The sequence below is a fragment of the Bufo bufo genome, chromosome 6 (assembly GCF_905171765.1).
Source record: "Bufo bufo chromosome 6, aBufBuf1.1, whole genome shotgun sequence".
Lineage (NCBI taxonomy): Eukaryota > Metazoa > Chordata > Amphibia > Anura > Bufonidae > Bufo > Bufo bufo.
In genome coordinates this window covers 428,559,440-428,583,878 of record NC_053394.1, presented here as the reverse complement: position 1 = coordinate 428,583,878, position 24,439 = coordinate 428,559,440, and the positions used below count along the sequence as shown (strand labels likewise).

The window sequence follows — 24,439 nt, the reverse complement described above, 5'->3', positions numbered from 1 at the left end:
AATGTTAAATATTATTTGTGAACAATCAGATTAATAAAAAAAATCTAGATTATTTGTGTTTTTACAAAAAAAAACGATAGTGAAAAATGGATGAAAAAATATGCATTTTGAATAAGTAACTGAGGAATTTAAGGGGTTAAACGCTGTTGGGCCACTGATCTAAGGGTGGAAATATAAAGAGTAAGGACCCCTCCATAAAACCCAACTGTACCCAGCCCGGCCCAAACTGTGGATTGGCAGGAAAACAGGTGCCAACCTTGCCAACTATATACATTTTCAGCATTTTGAATAAGTAACTGAGGAATTTAAGGGGTTAAACGCCGTTGGGCCATTGATCTAAGGGAGGGAATATAAAGAGTAAGGACCCCTCCATAATACCCAACTGTATCCAGCCTGGCCCAAACTGTGGATTGGCAGGAAAACAGGTGCCAACCTTGCCAACTATCTACATTTTCAGCATTTTGAATAAGTAACTGAGGAATTTAAGGGGTTAAATGCCGTTGGGCCACTGATCTAAGGGTGGAAATATAAAGAGTAAGGACCCCTCCATAATACCCAACTGTATCTAGCCTGGCCCAAACAGTGGATTGGCAAGAAAACAGGTGCCAACCTTGCCAACTATCTACATTTTCAGCATTTTGAATAAGTAACTGAGGAATATAAGGGGTTAAACGCCGTTGGGCCACTGATCTAAGGGTGGAAAAATAAAGAGTAAGGACCCCTCCATAATACCCAACTGTATCCAGCCTGGCCCAAACTGTGGATTGGCAGGAAAACAGGTGCCAACCTTGCCAACTATATACATTTTCAGCATTTTGAATAAGTAACTGAGGAATTTAAGGGGTTAAACGCCGTTGGGCCATTGATCTAAGGGAGGGAATATAAAGAGTAAGGACCCCTCCATAATACCCAACTGTATCCAGCCTGGCCCAAACTGTGGATTGGCAGGAAAACAGGTGCCAACCTTGCCAACTATCTACATTTTCAGCATTTTGAATAAGTAACTGAGGAATTTAAGGGGTTAAATGCCGTTGGGCCACTGATCTAAGGGTGGAAATATAAAGAGTAAGGACCCCTCCATAATACCCAACTGTATCTAGCCTGGCCCAAACAGTGGATTGGCAAGAAAACAGGTGCCAACCTTGCCAACTATCTACATTTTCAGCATTTTGAATAAGTAACTGAGGAATATAAGGGGTTAAACGCCGTTGGGCCACTGATCTAAGGGTGGAAAAATAAAGAGTAAGGACCCCTCCATAATACCCAACTGTATCCAGCCTGGCCCAAACTGTTTTCTTGCCAATCCACAGTTTGGGGCAGGCTAGAAACAGTTGGGTATTATGGAGGGGTCCTTACTCTTTATTTTTCCACCCTTAGATTAGTGGCCCAACGGCGTTTAACCCCTTAAATTCCTCAGTTACTTATTCAAAATGCTGAAAATGTATATAGTTGGCAAGGTTGGCACCTGTTTTAATGCCAATCCACAGTTTGGGGCAGGCTAGATACAGTTGGGTATTATGGAGGGGTCCTTACTCTTTATATTTCCACCCTTAGATTAGTGGCCCAACGGCGTTTAACCCCTTAAATTCCTCAGTTACTTATTCAAAATGCTGAAAATGTATATAGTTGGCAAGGTTGGCACCTGTTTTCTTGCCAATCCACAGTTTGGGCCAGGCTGGATACAGTTGGGTGTTATGGAGGGGTCCTTACTCTTTATTTTTCCACCCTTAGATTAGTGGCCCAACGGCGTTTAACCCCTTAAATTCCTCAGTTACTTATTCAAAATGCTGAAAATGTATATAGTTGGCAAGGTTGGCACCTGTTTTAATGCCAATCCACAGTTTGGGGCAGGCTAGATACAGTTGGGTATTATGGAGGGGTCCTTACTCTTTATATTTCCACCCTTAGATTAGTGGCCCAACGGCGTTTAACCCCTTAAATTCCTCAGTTACTTATTCAAAATGCTGAAAATGTATATAGTTGGCAAGGTTGGCACCTGTTTTAATGCCAATCCACAGTTTGGGCCGGGCTGGGTACAGTTGGGTATTATGGAGGGGCCCTTACTCTTTATATTTCCACCCTTAGATTAGTGGCCCAACGGCGTTTAACCCCTTAAATTCCTCCATTACTTATTCAAAATGTAGAAAATGTATATTAGCAAGGTTGGCACCTGTTTTCCTGCCAATCCACTGTTTGGGCCAGGCTGGATACAGTTGGGTATTATGGAGGGGTCCTTACTCTTTATATTTTAACCCTTTGATCAGTGGCCCAACGGCATTTAACCCCTTAAATTCCTCAGTTACTTATTCAAAATGCTGAAAATGTATATAGTTGGCAAGGTTGGCACCTGTTTTCTTGCCAATCCACAGTTTGGGCCAGGCTGGATACAGTTGGGTGTTATGGAGGGGTCCTTACTCTTTGCATTTCCAACCTTAGATTAGTGGCCCAACAGCATTTAACCCCTTAAATTACTCAGTTACTTATTCAAAATGTTAAAAATGTATATAGTTGGCAAGGTTGGCACCTGTTTTCTTGCCAATCCACTGTTTGGGCCAGGCTGGGTACAGTTGGGTGTTATAGAGGGGTCCTTACTCTATATACTTACACCCTTAGATTAGTGGCCCAACAGCGTTTAACCCCTTATATTCCTCAGTTACTTATTCAAAATGCTGAAAATGTATATAGTTGGCAAGGTTGGCACCTGTTTTCCTGCCAATCCACAGTTTGGGCCAGGCTGGATACAGTTGGGTATTATAGAGGGGTCCATACTCTTTATATTTCCACCCTTAGATTAGTGGCCCAACGGCGTTTAACCCCTTAAATTCCTCAGTTACTTATTCAAAATGCTGAAAATGTATATAGTTGGCAAGGTTGGCACCTGTTTTCTTGCCAATCCACAGTTTGGGCCAGGCTGGGTACAGTTGGGTATTATGGAGGGATCCTTACTCTTTATATTTCCACCCTTAGATTAGTGGCCCAACAGCGTTTAACCCCTTAAATTCCTCAGTTACTTATTCAAAATGCTGAAGATGTATATAGTTGGCAAGGTTGGCACCTGTTTTAATGCCAATCCACAGTTTGGGCCAGGCTGGGTACAGTTGGGTATTATGGAGGGGTCCTTACTCTTTAAATTTCCACCCTTAGATCAGTGGCCCAACGGCATTTAAACCCTTAAATTCCTCAGTTACTTATTCAAAATGCTGAAAATGTATATAGTTGGCAAGGTTGGCACCTGTTTTCTTGCCAATCCACAGTTTTGGGCCAGGCTGGATACAGTTGGGTATTATGGAGGGGTCCTTACTCTTTATATTCCCTCTCTTAGATTAGTGGTCCAACGGCGTTTAACCCCTTAAATTCCTCAGTTACTTATTCAAAATGCATATTTTTTCATCCATTTTTCACTATCGTTTTTTTTTAGTAAAAACACAAATAATCTAGATTTTTTTTATTAATCTAATTGCTCACAAATAATATTTAACATTTATGTAGAAAAAAACAGATTTACTGCAGAGGAATAAGAGAAAAAAAGGTTTATTTGTCATAGTAATGTATAAGAAACTGCCGAATAAGAAACCAACTTCAGCCTCGTTACATTATATTACATCGTACTATAGTCTATTATATTTATTATATTACATCAGCCATCAGCTCTACCCCCACCCCAGTGCCATCAGCTCTCCCCCCCCCCACCCCAGTGCCATCAGCTCTACCCCCTCCCCAGTGCCATCAGCTCTCCCCCCCCCCACCCCAGTGCCATCAGCTCTACCCCCACCCCAGTGCCATCAGCTCTACCCCCCACCCCAGTGCCATCAGCTCTACCCCCCACCCCAGTGCCATCAGCTCTACCCCCTCCCCAGTGCCATCAGCTCTCCCCCCCCACCCCAGTGCCATCAGCTCTCCCCCCACCCCAGTGCCATCAGCTCTACCCCCCCACCCCAGTGCCATCAGCTCTACCCCCCACCCCAGTGCCATCAGCTCTCCCCCCCCACCCCAGTGCCATCAGCTCTCCCCCCACCCCAGTGCCATCAGCTCTACCCCCACCCCAGTGCCATCAGCTCTACCCCCCACCCCAGTGCCATCAGCTCCCCCCCCCACCCCAGTGCCATCAGCTCCCCCCCCCAGTGCCATCAGCTCTCCCCCTCCCACCCCAGTGCCATCAGCTCTACCCCCACCCCAGTGCCATCAGCTCTACCCCCTCCCCAGTGCCATCAGCTCTACCCCCTCCCCAGTGCCATCAGCCCTTCCCCCACCCCAGTGCCATCAGCTCCCCCCCCCACCCCAGTGCCATCAGCTCTACCCCCTCCCCAGTGCCATCAGCTCTACAGTCCCCAGTGCCATCAGCTCTACCCCCTCCCTAGTGCCATCAGCTCTCCCCCCCACCCCAGTGCCATCAGCTCTCCCCCCACCCCAGTGCCATCAGCTCTACCCCCTCCCCAGTGCCATCAGCTCTCCCCCCACCCCAGTGCCATCAGCTCTACCCCCACCCCAGTGCCATCAGCTCTACCCCCACCCCAGTGCCATCAGCTTTACCCCCTCCCCAGTGCCATCAGCTCCCCCCCCCACCCCAGTGCCATCAGCTTCCCCCCCCCGTGCCATCAGCTCTCCCCCCCACCCCAGTGCCATCAGCTCTACCCCCACCCCAGTGCCATCAGCTCTACCCCCTCCCCAGTGCCATCAGCTCTCCCCCCACCCCAGTGCCATCAGCTCTACCCCCTCCCCAGTGCCATCAGCTCTCCCCCTCCCACCCCAGTGCCATCAGCTCTACCCCCTCCCCAGTGCCATCAGCTCTACCCCCTCCCCAGTGCCATCAGCTCTCCCCCCACCCCAGTGCCATCAGCTCTCCCCCACCCCAGTGCCATCAGCTCTACCCCCACCCCAGTGCCATCAGCTCTCCCCCCACCCCAGTGCCATCAGCTCTACCCCCTCCCCAGTGCCATCAGCTCTCCCCCCACCCCAGTGCCATCAGCTCTCCCCCACCCCAGTGCCATCAGCTCTACCCCCTCCCCAGTGCCATCAGCTCTCCCCCCACCCCAGTGCCATCAGCTCTACCCCCACCCCAGTGCCATCAGCTCTACCCCACCCCAGTGCCATCAGCTCTCCCCCCACCCCAGTGCCATCAGCTCTCCCCCTCCCACTCCAGTGCCATCAGCTCTCCCCCTACCCCAGTGCCATCAGCTCTCCCTCCCACCCCAGTGCCATCAGCTCTCCCCCCACCTCAGTGCCATCAGCTCACCACCACCCCAGTGCCATCAGCTCTCCCCCCACCCAAGTGGCATCAGCTCTACCCCCTCCCCAGTGCCATCAGCTCTACCCCCACCCCAGTGCCATCAGCTCTACCCCACCCCAGTGCCATCAGCTCTCCCCCTCCCACCCCAGTGCCATCAGCTCCCCCCCCCCACCCCAGTGCCATCAGCTCTACCCCCACCCCAGTGCCATCAGCTCTCCCCCACCCAGTGCCTTCAGCTCTCCCCCCACCCCAGTGCCATCACCTCTTCCCCCACCCCAGTGCCATCAGCTCTCCCCCCACCCCAGTGCCATCAGCTCTCCCACCCACCCCAGTGCCATCAGCTCTCCCCCCACCTCAGTGCCATCAGCTCTACCCCCACCCCAGTGCCATCAGCTCTCCCCCCACCCCAATGCCATCAGCTCTCCCCCCCCCCACCCCAGTGCCATCAGCTCTCCCCCCACCCCAGTGCCATCAGCTCTCCCCCACCCCAGTGCCATCAGCTCTCCCCCCACCCCAGTGCCATCAGCTCTACCCCCACCCCAGTGCCATCAGCTCTCCCCCCACCCCAGTGCCATCAGCTCTACCCCCACCCCAGTGCCATCAGCTCTACCCCCCACCCCAGTGCCATCAGCTCTACCCCCACCCCAGTGCCATCAGCTCTCCCCCCACCCCAGTGCCATCAGCTCTACCCCCTCCCCAGTGCCATCAGCTCTCCCCCTCCCACCCCAGTGCCATCAGCTCTACCCCTTCCCCAGTGCCATCAGCTCTACCCCCTCCCCAGTGCCATCAGCTCTCCCCCCACCCCAGTGCCATCAGCTCTCCCCCACCCCAGTGCCATCAGCTCTACCCCCACCCCAGTGCCATCAGCTCTCCCCCCACCCCAGTGCCATCAGCTCTACCCCCTCCCCAGTGCCATCAGCTCTCCCCCCACCCCAGTGCCATCAGCTCTCCCCCCACCCCAGTGCCATCAGCTCTACCCCCTCCCCAGTGCCATCAGCTCTCCCCCCACCCCAGTGCCATCAGCTCTACCCCCACCCCAGTGCCATCAGCTCTACCCCACCCCAGTGCCATCAGCTCTCCCCCTCCCACCCCAGTGCCATCAGCTCTCCGCCCCACCCCAGTGCCATCAGCTCTCCCCCCACCTCAGTGCCATCAGCTCACCACCACCCCAGTGCCATCAGCTCTCCCCCCACCCAAGTGGCATCAGCTCTACCCCCTCCCCAGTGCCATCAGCTCTACCCCCACCCCAGTGCCATCAGCTCTACCCCACCCCAGTGCCAACAGCTCTCCCCCTCCCACCCCAGTGCCATCAGCTCTACCCCCAGTGCCATCAGCTCTCCCCCACCCAGTGCCATCAGCTCTCCCCCCACCTCAGTGCCATCAGCTCTCCCCCCACCCCAGTGCCATCACCTCTTCCCCCACCCCAGTGCCATCAGCTCTCCCCCCACCCCAGTGCCATCAGCTCTCCCACCCACCCCAGTGCCATCAGCTCTCCCCCCACCTCAGTGCCATCAGCTCTACCCCCACCCCAGTGCCATCAGCTCTCCCCCCACCCAATGTTATCAGCTCTCCCCCCCACCCCTGTGCCATCAGCTCTCCCCCCACCCCAGTGCCATCAGCTCTCCCCCACCCCAGTGCCATCAGCTCTCCCCCCCACCCCAGTGCCATCAGCTCTACCCCCACCCCAGTGCCATCAGCTCTCCCCCCACCCCAGTGCCATCAGCTCTACCCCCACCCCAGTGCCATCAGCTGTACCCCCACCCCAGTGCCATCAGCTCTACCCCCCACCCCAGTGCCATCAGCTCTACTTCCACCCCAGTGCCATCAGCTCTACCCCCACCCCAGTGCTATCAGCTCTCCCCCCACCCCAGTGCCATCAGCTCTACCCCCACCCTAGTGCCAACAGCTCTACCCCCACCCCAGTGCCATCAGCTCTACCCCACTCCAGTGCCATCAGCTCTACCTCCACCCCAGTGCCATCAGCTCTACCCCCACCCCAGTGCCATCAGCTCTACCCCCACCCCAGTGCCATCAGCTCTACCCCCACCCCAGTGCCATCAGCTCTACCCCCACCCCAGTGCCATCAACTCTCCCCCCACCCCAGTGCCATCAGCTCTACCCCACTCCAGTGCCATCAGCTCTACCCCCACCCCAGTGCCATCAGCTCTACCCCACCCCAGTGCCATCAACTCTCCCCCCACCCCAGTGCCATCAGCTCTCCCCCCACCCCAGTGCCATCAGCTCTCCCCCCCCACACCAGTGCCATCAGCTCTCCCCCACCCCAGTGCCATCAGCTCCCCCCCCACCTCAGTGCCATCATCTCTCCCCCCACCCCAGTGCCATCAGCTTTCCCCCCACCCCAGTGCCATCAGCTCTCCCCCCACCCCAGTGCCATCAGCTCTACCCCCACCCCAGTGCCATCAGCTCTACCCCCACCCCAGTGCCATCAGCTCTACCCCCACCCCAGTGCCATCAGCTCTCCCCCATCCCAGTGCCATAGTCTCCGCTCCCCCTTGTGTCATAGTCTCTGCTCCCTCTTGTGTCATAGTCTCTGCTCCCCCTTGTGTCATAGTCTCCGCTCCCCCTTGTGTCATAGTCTCCGCTCCCCCTTGTGTCATAGTCTCCGCTCCCCCTTGTGTCATAGTCTCCGCTCCCCCTTGTGTCATAGTCTCCGCTCCCCCTTGTGTCATAGTCTCTGCTCCCCCTTGTGTCATAGTCTCTGCTCCCCCTTGTGTCATAGTCTCTGCTCCCACTTGTGCCATAGTCTCCGCTCCCCCTTGTGTCATAGTCTCCGCTCCCCCTTGTGTCATAGTCTCCGCTCCCCCTTGTGTCATAGTCTCTGCTCCCCCTTGTGTCATAGTCTCCGCTCCCCCTTGTGTCATAGTCTCCGCTCCCCCTTGTGTCATAGTCTTCGCTCCCCCTTGTGCCATCGTCTCCGCTCCCCCATGTGTCATAGTCTCCGCTCCCCACTTGTGTCATAGTCTCCGCTCCCCCTTGTGCCATAGCCTCCGCTCCCCCTTGTGTCATAGTCTTCGCTCCCCCTTGTGCCATCGTCTCCGCTCCCCCATGTGTCATAGTCTCCGCTCCCCCTTGTGTCATAGTCTCCGCTCCCCCTTGTGTCATAGTCTCTGCTCCCCCTTGTGTCATAGTCTCTGCTCCCCCTTGTGTCATAGTCTCCGCTCCCCCTTATATCATAGTCTCAGCTCCCCCTTGTGTCATAGCCTCCGCTCCCCCTTGTGTCATAGTCTTCGCTCCCCCTTGTGTCATAGTCTCTGCTCCCCCTTGTGCCATAGTCTCCGCTCCCCCTTGTGTCATACTCTCTGCTCCCCCTTGTGTCATAGTCTCCGGTCCCCCTTGTGTCATAGTCTCCGCTCCCCCTTGTCATAGGTCTCCGCTCCCCCTTGTGTCATAGTCTCCGCTCCCCCTTGTGTCATAGTCTCTGCTCCCCCTTGTCATAGGTCTCCGCTCCCCCTTGTGTCAGAGTCTCTGCTCCCCCTTGTGTCATAGTCTCCGCTCCCCCTTGTCATAGGTCTCCGCTCCCCCTTGTGTCATAGTCTCCGCTCCCCCTTGTGTCATAGTCTCCGCTCCCCCTTGTCATAGGTCTCCGCTCCCCCTTGTGTCAGAGTCTCCGCTCCCCCTTGTCATAGGTCTCCGCTCCCCCTTGTGTCATAGTCTCTGCTCCCCCTTGTGTCATAGTCTCTGCTCCCCCTTGTGTCATAGTCTCCGCTCCCACTTGTGTCATAGGTCTCCGCTCCCCCTTGTGTCATAGTCTCCGCTCCCCCTGGTGTCATAGTCTCCGCTCCCCCTTGTCATAGTCTCCGCTCCGCCTTGTGTCATAGTCTCTGCTCCCCCTTGTGTCATAGTCTCTGCTCCCCCTTGTGTCATAGTCTCCGCTCCCCCTTGTGCCATAGTCTCCGCTACCCCTTGTGCCATAGTCTCCGCTCCCCCTTGTGCCATAGTCTCTGCTCCCCCTTGTGTCATATGTCTCCGCTCCCCCTTGTGTCATAGTCTCTGCTCCCCCTTGTGTCATAGTCTCTGCTCCCCCTTGTGTCATAGTCTCCGCTCCCACTTGTGTCATAGGTCTCCGCTCCCCCTTGTGTCATAGTCTCCGCTCCCCCTGGTGTCATAGTCTCCGCTCCCCCTTGTCATAGTCTCCGCTCCGCCTTGTGTCATAGTCTCTGCTCCCCCTTGTGTCATAGTCTCTGCTCCCCCTGGTGTCATAGTCTCCGCTCCCCCTTGTCATAGTCTCCGCTCCGCCTTGTGTCATAGTCTCTGCTCCCCCTTGTGTCATAGTCTCTGCTCCCCCTTGTGTCATAGTCTCCGCTCCCCCTTGTGCCATAGTCTCCGCTACCCCTTGTGCCATAGTCTCCGCTCCCCCTTGTGCCATAGTCTCTGCTCCCCCTTGTGTCATAGTCTCTGCTCCCCCTTGTGTCATAGTCTCCGCTCCCCCTTGTGTGATAGTCTCTGCTCCCCCTTTTGTCATAGTCTCCGCTCCCCCTTGTGTCATAGTCTCTGCTCCCCCTTGTGTCACAGTCTCTGCTCCCCCTTGTTTCATAGTCTCCGCTCCCCCTTGTGCCATAGTCTCCGCTCCCCCTTGTGTCACAGTCTCTGCTCCCCCTTGTGCCATAGTCTCTGCTCCCCCTTGTGTCACAGTCTCTGCTCCCCCTTGTGTCATAGGTCTCACAAGAGCTTTATAACATGGTCCGGCGGTCTATGTACTGGATGGAGCGGTGCACTGAGAGTGGAGATTACTGTTGGATGATGGTGTCCACTTCTGAGGACTGAGGAATGAGGGACGAGGGGGGTAAATGGGGAAGAGTCAGTATGGGGAATATGAAAAAAAAAAACTTTGGCCATATTATAATCCATAGTCCATAGTCCTGCCTTTAGTACCTTCAGATCACATCTTCACGATTAGCCACTCATGAAGTTGACCTGGTGATCCCATAATTGACCTTATCCCATTATCTGCTGCACAGTAATAAACTGTCTATTCTGCAGAAGACCTGCCGCTTTGTGCACCCTGATCAAACTGGTTCGTGAAGAGAATCCCAAAACCTCAGTGCGGACTGATCCGCGTTGATGGATGTAAATAAGAAATGTTTCAATTCACTGACAGCAAGCAGAACTCTTGAGCATGATGAAGGAACACAATTAGGGGGGGGGGGGGGGTAATTTATTATAAGTGATATTTCATATAATGTGATGTCAGCACGGCAGCCCGGTGGGCAGAACTGGATCTCCTAGGGCAGGGGTCACTCCAGCTGTGGTAAAACTACATCTCCCATCATGCACACTTGCTTGGCTGTTCTCTGAACGCCCACAGAAGTGAAAGGAGCTTGCTGGGAGTTGTAGTTTCACAAGAGCTGGAGTGCCGAAGGTTACTGATCCCTGTACTGTTTCCTGGTCCGTGCCTCAGAAAAGCAAATTCACGGCAATATTGGCGTAAATTACCGGTATAGTAAATCTTTTGGACCTCTGTGAAAACTCAGAGGGTCGCCACAAAAGTGCCCTAAATGTAGAGCACCCCATAAAATGGGGGATGTTAAACTTTACAACGTGTGGGGATGAAAAGATTCTACACTTTATTGGTACAAAAATTACATTTAGTAACATAGTAACATAGTACATAAGGCCGAAAAAAGCCCTCCGTCCATCCAGTTCGGCCTGTTATCCTGCAAGTTGATCCATAGGAAGGCAAAAAAAAAAAAAAAACTGTGAGGTAGAAGCCAATTTTCCTCACTTTAGGGGAATAAAAAATTCCTTCCCGACTCCAATCAGGCAATCAGAATAACTCCCTGGATCAACGACCCCTCTCTAGTAGCTATAGCCTGTAATATTATTACTCTCCAGAAATACATCCAGGCCCCTCCTGAATTCCTTTATTGCACTCACCATCACCACCTCCTCAGGCAGAGAGTTCCATAGTCTCACTGCTCTTACCGTAAAGAATCCTCTTCTATGTTTGTGTACAAACCTTCTTTCCTCCAGACGCAGAGGATGTCCCCTCGTCACAGTCACAGTCCTGGGGATAAATAGATGATGGGCGTGATCTCTGTACTGACCCCTGATATATTTATACATAGTAATTAGATCTCCCCTCAGTCGTCTTTTTTCTAAAGTGAATAACCCTTGAGAGTTGCTGTCAACTCTCAAGATGAGATCCAAAGAGCTGTCGCTATCAGTGAAGCAAGCCATCATTAGGCTGAAAAAACAAAACAATCCCATCAGAGAGATAGCAAAAACATTAGGCGTGGCCAAAACAACTGTTTGGAACATTCTTAAAAAGAAGGAACGCACCGGTGAGCTCAGCAACACCAAAAGACCTGGAAGACAACGGAAAACAACTGTGGTGGATGACCGAAGAATTCTTTCCCTGGTGAAGAAAAAACCCTTCACAACAGTTGGCCAGATCAAGAACACTCTCCAGGAGGTAGGTGTATGTGTGTCAATGTCAACAATCAAGAGAAGACTTCACCAGAGTGAATACAGAGGGTTCACCACATGATGTAAACCATTGGTGAGCCTCAAAATCAGGAAGGCCAGATTAGAGATTGCCAAACGACATCTAAAAAAGCCTTCACAGTTCTGGAACAACATGCTATGGACAGATGAGACCAAGATCAACTTGTACCAGAGTGATGGGAAGAGAAGAGTATGGAGCAGGAAAGGAACTGCTCATGATCCTAAGCATACCACCTCATCAGTGAAGCATGGTGGTGGTAGTGTCATGGCGTGGGCATGTATGGCTGCCAATGGGACTGGTTCTCTTGTATTTATTGATGATGTGATTGCTGACAAAAGCAGCAGGATGAATTCTGAAGTGTTTCGGGCAATATTATCTGCTCATATTCAGCCAAATGCTTCAGAACTCATTGGACGGCGCTTCACAGTGCAGATGGACAATGACCCAAAGCATACTGCAAAAGCAACCAAAGAGTTTTTTAAGGGAAAGAAGTGGGATGTTATGCAATGGCCGAGTCAATCACCGGACCTGAATCCGATTGAGCATTTCACTTGCTGAAGACAAAACTGAAGGGAAAATGCCCCAAGAACAAGCAGGAACTGAAGACAGTTGCAGTAGAGGCCTGGCAGAGCATCACCAGGGATGAGACCCAGCGTCTGGTAATGTCTATGCGTTCCAGACTTCAGGCTGTAATTGACTGCAAAGGATTTGCAACCAAGTATTAAAAAGTGAGAGTTTGATTTATGATTATTATTCTGTCCCATTACTTTTGGTTCCTTAACATGTGGGAGGCACATATGCAAACTGTTGTAATTCCTACACCGTTCACCTGATTTGGATGTAAATACCCTCAAATTAAAGCTGACAGTCTGCAGTTAAAGCACATCTTGTTCGTTTCATTTCAAATCCATTATGGTGGTGTATAGAGCCAAAAATTTTAGAATTGTGTCGATGTCCCAAAATGTATGGACCTGACTGTATATACAGTATACTGTCCTCTGTAGTATATATATACAGTATACTGTCCTGTGTAGTATATACAGTATACTGTCCTCTTCAGTGTTAATTACTTTACACAGTTTAGTGTCATCTGCGAAAATTGACACTTTACTATGCAAGCCTTCTACAAGATCATTAATAAATATATTGAAGAGAATAGGGCCCAATACTGACCCCTGAGGTACTCCACTAGTGACAGTGACCCCTACAGTACTGACCCCTGAGGTACCCCACTAGTGACAGTGATCCCTCCAGTACTGACCCCTGAGGTACTCCACTAGTGACAGTGACCCCTACAGTACTGACCCCTGAGGTACCCCACTAGTGACAGTGACCCCTCCAGTACTGACCCCTGAGGTACCCCACTAGTGACAGTGACCCAATCTGAGTGTGTACCACTAATACCCACCCTCTGTTTTCTATCCCTCAGCCAGTTACTTACCCACATACAGACGTTTTCTCCCAGTCCGAGCATTCTCATTTTATATACTAACCTTTTATGTGGTACAGTGTCAAATGCTTTGGAGAAGTCCAGATATACGACATACATTGATTCGCCACTGTCAAGTCTAGAACTTACCTCCTCATAGAATCTGATTACATTAGTTTGACATGACCGATCCCTCACGAAGCTATGCTGATATGGCGTTATTTGCTTATTTCCGTTAAGATGCTCCAAGATAGCATCTCTCAGAAAACCTTCAAACAGTTCACCCACAACAGATGTTAAACTTACCGGCCTATAGTTTCCAGGCTCTGTTTTTGGACCCTTTTTGAATATTGGCACCACATTTGCCATGCGCCAATCCTGTGGGACATTCCCTGTCAGTATAGAGTCCGCAAATATCAGAAATAAGGGTCTGGCTATGACATTACTTAATTCCCTTAGGATACGGGGGTGTATGCCATCTGGTCCCGGAGATTTGTCTATTTTAATCTTTTTAAGTCGCTGATGTACTTCTTCCTGGGTCAGACAGGACACTTTTAATGGGGAATTTATTTTTACATTCAGCATTTCATCTGACAGTTTATTTTCCTCAGTGAATACATTGGAGAAAAAAATATTTAACAGCTTTGCTTTCTCCTCGTCGCTCTCTACGACTCCCCCCTCATTACTCTTTAAAGGGCCGACACCTTCAGATTTATACTTTTTAACATTTATATAATTGAAGAACATTTTAGGGTTAGTTTTACTCTCTTTGGCAATTAATCTCTCGGTCTCTAGTTTGGCCGCTTTTATTTGTTTTTAACATGTTCTATTTTTTTCCTTATAGTTTTTCAGTGCTTCCGCTCTACCCTCCTGTTTTAGTGTTTTATATGCTTTTTTTTGTCATTTATTGCTTTCTTTACAGTTCTATTTATCCACATTTCATAGATTATTTTCACTCAAAAATCAAAGCTGAGGTTCTTCTAGTTCTGATCACTGGAATCACTAGAGCAGGGTCTGTGCCTATCTGGGAAGCCTGGGCGACCCTGTGACTGATCGCTCCATAGCTGCGCTTTACATCAGCCAATTGTCCTCCCAGGTCTCCTTCCTCTGTGTGAGTCCAGGAAATAAGATATAGAAGCTATGGGGCGAGTACTTAGTCACTGAGTCGCTCAGGCTTCGTCACCCCTATAGAAATCCTATCACTCCATTACCCCCCTCCGTAGAAGCTGTATGGGCTGCCTCTATGGTACACATTTCATGTATAGTCTTATATGTTGATGACAGATTTTACATGATTATACTCCATACACTGATTACTCATTAGATTTCATACATATTTTGGGTGCAGGTCGGAGGCACTGTTCCCTGTGCACAGCTCCACTTCTTGCGCCCTGTGTGCTACACACTTCTCTGCTGTACAGTTCCTGTTCGGTATCTATGGACACTGCACAGTACCGCTTCTGTTCTCTGTGTATGGACACCGCACAGTACTACTTCTGTTCTCTATGTATGGACACTGCACAGTACTGCTTCTGTTCTCTGTGTATGGACACCGCACAGTACTACTTATGTTCTCTATGTATGGACACCGCACAGTACTACTTATGTTCTCTATGTATGGACACTGCACAGTACTGCTTCTGTTCTCTGTGTATGGACACTGCACAGTACCGCTTCTGTTCTCTGTGTATGGACACTGCACAGTACAACTTCTGTTCTGTATGTATGGACACTGCACAGTACCACTTCTGTTCTCTATGTATGGACACCGCACAGTACTGCTTCTGTTCTCTATGTATGGACACTGCACAGTACCACTTATGTTCTCTATGTATGGACACTGCACAGTACCGCTTCTGTTCTCTGTGTATGGACACTGCACAGTACAACTTCTGTTCTGTATGTATGGACACTGCACAGTACCACTTATGTTCTGTATGTATGGACACCGCACAGTACCACTTCTGTTCTCTATGTATGGACACCGCACAGTACCACTTCTGTTCTCTATGTATGGACACCGCACAGTACTGCTTCTGTTCTGTATGTATGGACACCGCACAGTACCACTTCTGTTCTCTATGTATGGACACCGCACAGTACCACTTCTGTTCTTTGTGTATGGACACTGCACAGTACCACTTCTGTTCTCTACGTATGGACACCGCACAGTACCACTTCTGTTCTCTATGTATGGACACTGCACAGTACCACTTCTGTTCTCTACGTATGGACACTGCACAGTACTGCTTCTGTTCTCTACGTATGGACACTGCACAGTACCACTTCTGTTCTTTGTGTATGGACACTGCACAGTACCGCTTTTGCTCTCTACGTATGGACACTGCACAGTACTGCTTCTGTTCTCTATGTATGGACACTGCACAGTACCACTTCTGTTCTGTATGTATAGACACCGCACAGTACCACTTCTGTTCTCTGTGTATGGACACTGCACAGTACCACTTTTGCTCTCTATGTATGGACACCGCACAGTACTGCTTCTGTTCTTTGTGTATAGACACCGCACAGTACCACTTCTGTTCTCTGTGTATGGACACTGCACAGTACCACTTCTGTTCTCTACGTATGGACACTGCACAGTACTGCTTCTGTTCTCTACGTATGGACACTGCACAGTACCACTTCTGTTCTTTGTGTATGGACACTGCACAGTACCACTTTTGCTCTCTACGTATGGACACTGCACAGTACTGCTTCTGTTCTCTATGTATGGACACTGCACAGTACCACTTCTGTTCTTTGTGTATGGACACTGCACAGTACCACTTTTGCTCTCTACGTATGGACACTGCACAGTACTGCTTCTGTTCTCTACGTATGGACACTGCACAGTACCACTTCTGTTCTTTGTGTATGGACACCGCACAGTACCACTTTTGCTCTCTACGTATGGACACTGTACTGAAAGGCCATTTCCACACGGTTCGGGAAAACGCGTTTGATGTGTTGACCACATTTCCCGGACTGAACGCTGCTTCCCCGATCAGAGCTCACAGAATCGCAACGACTTAAGATGCTACAAGTTCTCGTCTGACCACGGTTCTAGTAAACTGTAAACAGCGTCAGTACACTACAGTACGGCCTCGGTCACAGAGGAACTCTGTAAATCATGACGATGCTGTAAGTTCTGGTCATAGTTCACACAAGCTTGTGTGAAACAGGCCTGACAGTATATATGTATGCGCAGGGATGCTCTCGTGCTGTATACTCAGTACACCTCTCACTATTATTATACTATATACCACTTGTCTTTCTCTATACCATAGATATAAGTATTCTAATCAATAAGGAGATCCGTTTCCCTGATACAGAGTTCCAAACTCTCAGTGATCTGGATGCAGCCACCACTAGTGGGAGCTCAGGAGCTTCCTGCATACAGTTTATCAATAGAGCGCCATTATAACTCTGTATGCAATAAGCTCCCTCTAGTGGTGGCTGCAGGTACACATTTTTTTCTCTCCAAATTTGTTTATTGTTTTGTCAATACATCAATAAGCAAATACAGTTCAGCACAACCGGTAACAAGGCAGTATATACTGAGAGATACAGACATCGGTGAACAAAAGTGCCCAAAACAATGTCCCCTTCCCTCCCCTCCCCCCAACAGGTACACATTTTAATAATCATGCTCTATGTCTATACAGGGAGTTTGGGGCTCTGACTACCATAAAGACATGTGAGAACATTAATCAATATACAGACTATGAAACTAAAAATATAAAAGGCTGAAAATCAATTTAACCCCTTAATGACCGGGCGATTTTCCATTTTTTTTACTCCCAGCCCTCCCAAAGCCATAACTTTTTTTTTTTTTTACTTTTTTCATTTACATAGCCGTATGAGGGCTTGTTGTTTTTTTTTTTTTTTGCGGGACAAGATGCACTTTCTAATGGCACCATTTACGGTTGGATACAATGTGGTGAGAAGTGGGAAAGAATTCCAAATGGGGTGAAATTACACCATTTCCTATGCAGCAAAACGGACCTGTTACTTTTAGTAACAGTATGATTATGGCGATACCACTTATGTGTAGTTTTTCTTGCGCTTTAATACTGAAAATAAAGAAAAACTTTGAAAAACTATTTTCTTTCTTTCTATCGTCATATTCTGACCCCTATAACTTTTTGCAGTTATGTGTACGGAGCTGTGTGAGGGCTCATTTTTTGCGGGACTTTTTACTTTTCAATGATACCATTGAGGTGTGTATGACTTGATACCATTGGGTTGTGTGTGATTTTTTGATCACTTTTTATAGAATTTTTTTGTGGGAGGTGAAGCGACAAAAAAAAAAGACAAATCAGTGATTTTGACTTTTTTCCCCCCGTTTCGCTGTATAGGAAAAATATTTTTATATTTTAATAGTATGGGCGTTTTTGCACACGGTGATGCCAATGAGTGTATTTTTTTTTATTGTTTACATATTTTTATTAACATTTTGAAGCAAGGGGGGTGATTTGAACTTTTACATATATATATTTTTTAAACCATTTATTTATTTTTACACTTTTTTGAACTATAACAAGCAATTATCACATTAGCATTGGAGTGTATGAGAAATACACTATTCAGGTCATTTATCAAAATGGTGTAAAGTAAAACTGGCTTAGTTGCCCATAGCAACCAATCAGATTCCACCTTTAATTTTCCAAAGGAGCTGTCAAAAATGGAAGGTGGAATCTGATTGGTTGCTATGGGCAACTAAGCCAGTTCTACTTTACACCAGCTTAATAAATGACCCCATATGTTCCTATGGAGCCCTGCTTAAAAATTGTGATTGCCTGATGAACGCTTGTCAGCCATGATCTGGCCGACTAAGGCGTAATACAGGCCTAAGAGTCCTACTACCACACGGAGCAATAACGAATGTTAACCAACTATACCTGAATTAAACAGTGCTCATCTAAATGGCCGAATTGGGGAGGAACAATCTTCATTACGATCATTCATCACCTATTCCGTTTACACAAGGGAATGTGCCACTGACAATTGATTTTAGTGTGAAAGATGCCATCACCCAAGTGAGTGTTCGTGAGAAAGTTGATTGCCGCCAATTGGCCCGATCCTCAGCCGGTAAGAAATAGTTGGACTGAATCGGAGAGGAGAACTTATCATATTTACTAGAATCTCCAAGGATTCCTACCTATGATGATAACCTGATCTTTAGCTCCTGAGTGTTAACCAGGATTGGTTCCACACACAGAAAACCACGTGGAGGGGCTCAGTGAAGGTGGTTTTGAAAGTGTACAGATGTATCATTGGGTGACAGAGCTCATAAAAGGACAAACGCCCGGCCTCATAATCCAGGTAAATCCTGACTCTTTTGGCTGAACTGTATGGGGTCAATGAGATGACTTTACTACCATGACTCACCTTATAACTACCATATTCCTTCTTTAAGCCCCAGGATTTTCGGCTAGCTCCAACCCAAGACTTTGGCCCATTTCTCTCTATACTGGGGTAACACATTCCCAACATCCAGTAATTTGATCCATTGGTTTCTACCTCCCAGTACTGCAGTCCTGATGAGAAGCTTGTGGAACTCAACACCTGGGAATGGGTGGTAAATCTCCCTGGATGTTCATACAGATTTTGACTATTGTCAGTCCTGGATGCGGACTTGAAGTCACCTGATAAGGATACGTTATTAGAAGCTGTGTTAGCGTCCAGTGACAAACCAGTAGCTTCATGGCAGTGAAGGTCATTATTTATAGCCATCAATAGATCAGTTATTTTTGTGTGTAACATCTCAGAGATCAGACCTTCGTCCAACTTCCCGACTGAATTGACATTTGTATCTTTCCTTTTCAGATTTTTTGAATCTCCCTCTTCTGAATCTCCCTCGTCAAAAAAGGAAGCGCCTTCTTGTAGGACCGTTAATGGATCGGTCATATTGCAAATCCCAATGATGTCTTCGATCGTAGTGGACAGGTCATCCCTTTCGTTTTCCAGTTTCTGGATCAGATTAGTTAGTAGAAGTGATGCCTTCTCTTCTTGCTGAGAGATCTCACTCGAAACTTGGATTTCTAGGAGGTCAAGCTGAATGCGAATGTTCCGTATAACATCTGCGTGTTTTTTTTTAATTGCATCAGAGGTCTCGGAAAGCTTCACCTTGCGGTCCTGTAGGTTCTGCAGTTGATCCTCAGCCTGATCTTTCAATCTGGTGTGAGTCTCCTGGATGTCCTTTAACTGTCCCTTCATGTGATCCGCAGCATCAGGTAGAAGATCCACCTGATGTCCTTTGTGCTTCCCGACCAGAGAACAGGACACACATATGCAGTCGTTGTCCTCAGAGCAGTAATATTTGAGGATCTCATTGTGAATAGAACATTTTGTGATCTCTGGGGATGCGGTGGGATTGGATAAGACATGTTCTGGGGACTTGCTGTGGACTCTAAGGTGATCCTCACACAGAGATGCTTCACACAGCAGGCAGGACTTAACAGCAGGCACTGATGAATGAATGCAATAATTGCAGAGGATCGCCACCTCTTGCTTCTCCTTCTGTTCTTGCTTGGTAGACAAGAAATGTTCTGCTATGCTGCTCAGAGCAACGTTGGTCTGTGGCGACGGCCTTTCGCCAAATATTTTGTTGCAGTCAGGACATTTATAAACCCGGGTGGAGTCCTGTTCACCCAGAAGATGTTCAATACAGTCCCGGCAGAAGTTGTGTCCACATCTGAGCGTTACAGGATCCCCAAAAATGTTCTGACAGATGGAGCAGGTCAACTTGTCCTTCAGACCTACACAGTCCATCTTTCCAGGAAGTGGAATGAAAAATCGCGTTGACGGTAAGATTTGTTATATCAGTGGGTGTGTGTTCTGAACTTTGCACTTCGAAAGCCCTGTAAATCTTAGTTAACTCTATAATCTCCTGGCTTCATGTCATGGATGCAACATTTACACCCATTACACAATCAGAGCCGAATAAACACCAAATTTTAGAAAGATGGAAATTATTGAAATGACGTCCCTCCCAAACTGGAGATTGAGGAACAACATGAGCAGATTTATATTCTCAAAAACGTCGGCCCCCGCAATCCTGGAAGGGTGCGGCCAAAGTGAACTTTACTCACCTTGATTACAATTCCATAAATTCCCGCCTCAGTCAGCAGCCCGCCATTTCTCACACTGGTGTCATTATATCTGATAGAGACTGGGGAGGCGCCTGCTATATCGCAGTTTCAATCCTACAGCTCGAATCTTGAGTAGCAGATTTCATAGTACTGTATGTACAACATTATTATGTAGGCCCTACAACTGCCAATATTACACATGAACTATAACATAGTAACATCATTTATAAGGCTGAGAAAAGCCCTCCGTCCATCCAGTTCGGCCTGTCTGACTGTCATCCTGCACGTTGATCCATAGGAAGGCAAAAAAAAACAACCTGTGAGGTCGAAGCCAATTTTCCCCACTTCTAAGGGTACTTTCACACTAGCGTTTTATTTTCCGTTATTAAGTTCCGTCCTAGGGGCTCAATACTGGGGAAAAAAATGATCAGTTTTATCCTAATGCATTCCGAATGGAGAGCGATCCGTTCAGGATGCATCAGGATGTCTTCAGTTCAGTCACTGTACGGTTTTTGGACGGAGCATGCTGTAGTTTTTTCTCCGTCCAAAATTCCGGAACACTTGCCGGAATGACGGATCCGGCATTAATTTCCATTGACATGTATTAATGCCGGATCCGTTACAAAGTGTTCCGTAAATTGCCGTATTGAAGGATCCGGATTTCCAGCCTGCGCCGGGATATAGGAGGAGCTGGTGGCGCAACTTCCTGTTTGTCTCTTTGCTCCACCCTGTGAGGGAGAAGCAAGCACGCCATTGAAGGCGAGTATAAATATTATTTTTGTTTTCAACAATAGAAAAATTAAATATAAGCAGCTCCTATGTACTTATACATAGTAGTTGTATGTTATAAGTATATAGTGGATGCTAGGAGTTGTAGTACCAAGGATTACTACTCCTAGCATCCACTATGTACTTATACTACCTGCAGTCCCTATGTACTTTTGCATTGGGACTGCAGGTAGTATAAGTACATAGTGGATGGTAGGAGTAGTAGTCCTTAGTACTACAACTCCTAGCATCCACTATCTACTTATACTACCTGCAGTCCCTATGTACTTTTGCATTGGGACTGCAGGTAGTATAAGTACATAGTGGATGCTAGGAGTAGTAGTCCTTGGTACTACAACTCCTAGCATCCACTATCTACTTATACTACCTGCAGTCCCTATGTACTTTTGCATTGGTAGTAGTCCTTGGTACTACAACTCCTTGCATCCACTATTTTACTTATACTACCTGCAGGTAGTATAGGTACAAAGTGGATGCCAGGAGTAGTAGTCTTGCATACAAGATAATGAATACCACTCCTTTTATAAAAAAAAAAAAAATTAAAATAAGCCAGCCAGCGCGCCTGCCTGACAGCTTGTCTTAGGCCGTATTTTTTGGTGCCAAAATGACAAGTAAGTTATATTTTCGTGCGCCTGTTGTCTTCAGTAATTATCAAATAATAATTTTATTACATTTTTTTCTATAGGCACATCTTCTTCAAGTGAGGCCAGGAGCTCTCCTCCTCAACAACGTCGTCGACATGATACGGTAGTAGCATTCCCAACTAATTATTCAAATTATTATATTTTTTTTCCGATGCCTCCCGGCCATGACAGTCCAATGGAGGAGGAAGTCGGAGGTGGAGGACAGCAAACGGTAGGTGTTTTTTTTTTTTCTTAACGAAATGTTATAAAATGTTTTATTTTTATTTTTTTACAGCCATCTCGTCACGTTGCCTCTCTGAGAGGTCATCGAACCTCTGCCAGAGGATGTCGTGGAGCACGTGGCGGTCGGGGTCATAGAGTATTATCAAACAAAGTGCTTTTAATTTTTATAGTTAAAACATTATGTTAATTTAATTTTTTTTTTTTAGGGTTGGACATCAGTGTTTTTATCATTGACAATGACCTCCGCATCCAGATGGTGGAGGAACGACCACCGTTGTGGGACCACACCGACTGCCGCCATGCTGACCATCATGCAAAACGGCTCCTCTGGCTCGAGATATCGGAGGCCCTTGTGCCAAATTGGGACAACCTCAGAGACAGTCAACGGGACGAGTGCCGTAAGTATACAGTATTTCATTTGTAGATAGCATACACGTATGTTTTATTGCTCAAAAGTGGTTTACCGTCTATTTGATGTGGGTCACTGCCACCGATAGTAAACTTTTTTTTTAATGGTTGTTGTGGCAGGTGCAATTAAATAGTAAACCGGAAGCGGTCCCTGAGGAGTAGGCCACCGCGGGTCCCTCCCGTCCAACCATCTGGTTAGGACATCAATGTTCCCCTACCTGTGCCCTCTGGCGAAGCAACGATGGCGACATTAGCCCCACTTTTTAAAGCCCTCATGTATCGCCAGAGGTCCGGTAGGAGCCCTTGACAGGATTCACAAATAGAGTTGCCGTTTTGGAGGATAATTTGAGACGTCTGCAGGAGAGGGCGGTGTTGACGTAGCAAATTAGTCCGGTGCATCACTATTTGAGATCGTTGCTCCCTGTGATGGAACAATTCACACCCGACCAGCTGTTTGAGGCCAGAAGACATGTGGACTGTGTCTTGTGGCAAGTGCAACACTGCCCCACACCCCTTCCCCCACCATAGACCTATCCTCCATCCCACACCTAACCCCTATTCCAACCTCCCCCTTCCCAAACCACCGAGCTCTATTCTCAACACTTTTCTCCCTCTCCTCCTCACTACTTTCCTACAACCACTTTCACCACTCCCTCTTCTCTTGCTCATGAAAGTCCTTCTCCTGCCCAATCCTCAACCTTAAATACTCCCTCTGTTGCACATCCCCCAACGCGCACTTTTTTGTCCACAGTGGCAGAAGAACCGGACAGAGGGGTCCAAAACCACGTACTGCCCTCCACCCCAACCTTCTACTTCCCCCAAGCCTTTGTACAGGCGACTGTAAATAAAATTTTCTTTTTTTATATACATTTATATTGTATACAGTTTTATTTATTCTTAATAAATGTTATTAGTATTGATAATTTATTTGTTTGTCTTTTGTTTAAATGGTTAGGAGGATACAAAATGGGTTGTTTCTGAACCCTTAAAAATCGCCCAGCGCTGGTGGAGCGGCATAAGTATTTGTCGCTCCTCCATTGTGGGGAGATTCTGTGGACAAGGAGTAGTGGGGAGAAGAGAGGCCTGACACACTCTCACAGCACTGGTGGAGCGACACTAGTGTGGGGAGATTCTGTGGACAAGGAGTAGTAAGGAGAAGAGAGGCCCGACACACTCTCCCAGCACTGGTGGAGCGAGACTAGTGTGGGGAGATTCTGTGGACAAGGGGTAGTGGGTAGAAGAGAGGCCTCACACAATCTCCCAGTGCTGGTGGACTGACACAAGTATTTGTCGCTCCTCCATCGTGGGGAGATTCTGTGGACAAGGAGTAGTGGGGAGAAGAGAGGCCCGACACACTCTCCCAGCACTGGTGGAGCGACACTAGTGTGTGGAGATTCTGTGGACAAGGAGTAGTGAGGAGAAGAGAGGCCCGACACACTCTCCCAGCACTGGTGGAGCGATACTAGTGTGGGGAGATTATGTGGACAAGGAGTAGTGGGTAGACGAGAGGCCCGACACACTCTCCCAGCAATGGTGGAGCGACACTAGTGTGGGGAGATTCTGTGGACAAGGAGTAGTGAGGAGAAGAGAGGCCCGACACACTCTCCCAGCAATGGTGGAGCGACACTAGTGTGGGGAGATTCTGTGAACAAGGAGTAGTGGGTAGACGAGAGGCCCGACACACTCTCACAGCACTGGTGGAGCGACACAAGTGTGTGGAGATTCTGTGGACAAGGAGTAGTGAGGAGAAGAGAGGCCCGACACAGTCTCCCAGCACTGGTGGAGCGACACTAGTGTGGGGAGATTCTGTGGACAAGGAGTAGTGGGGAGAAGAGAGGCCCGACACACTCTCACAGCACTGGTGGAGCGACACTAGTGTGGGGAGATTATGTAGACAAGGAGTAGTGGGTAGACGAGAGGCCCGACACACTCTCCCAGCAATGGTGGAGCGACACTAGTGTGGGGAGATTCTGTGGACAAGGAGTAGTGAGGAGAAGAGAGGCCCGACACACTCTCCCAGCAATGGTGGAGCGACACTAGTGTGGGGAGATTCTGTGAACAAGGAGTAGTGGGTAGACGAGAGGCCCGACACACTCTCCCAGCACTGGTGGAGCGACACAAGTGTGTGGAGATTCTGTGGACAAGGAGTAGTGAGGA

General features: G+C 48.6%; 1 protein-coding gene across 1 annotated transcript in view; it reads right to left on the bottom strand.

Moving 5' to 3' along the window:
- Positions 1-24,439, bottom strand: part of WDR45B (WD repeat domain 45B) — a 123,981-nt gene that overhangs the window by 80,187 nt on the left and 19,355 nt on the right.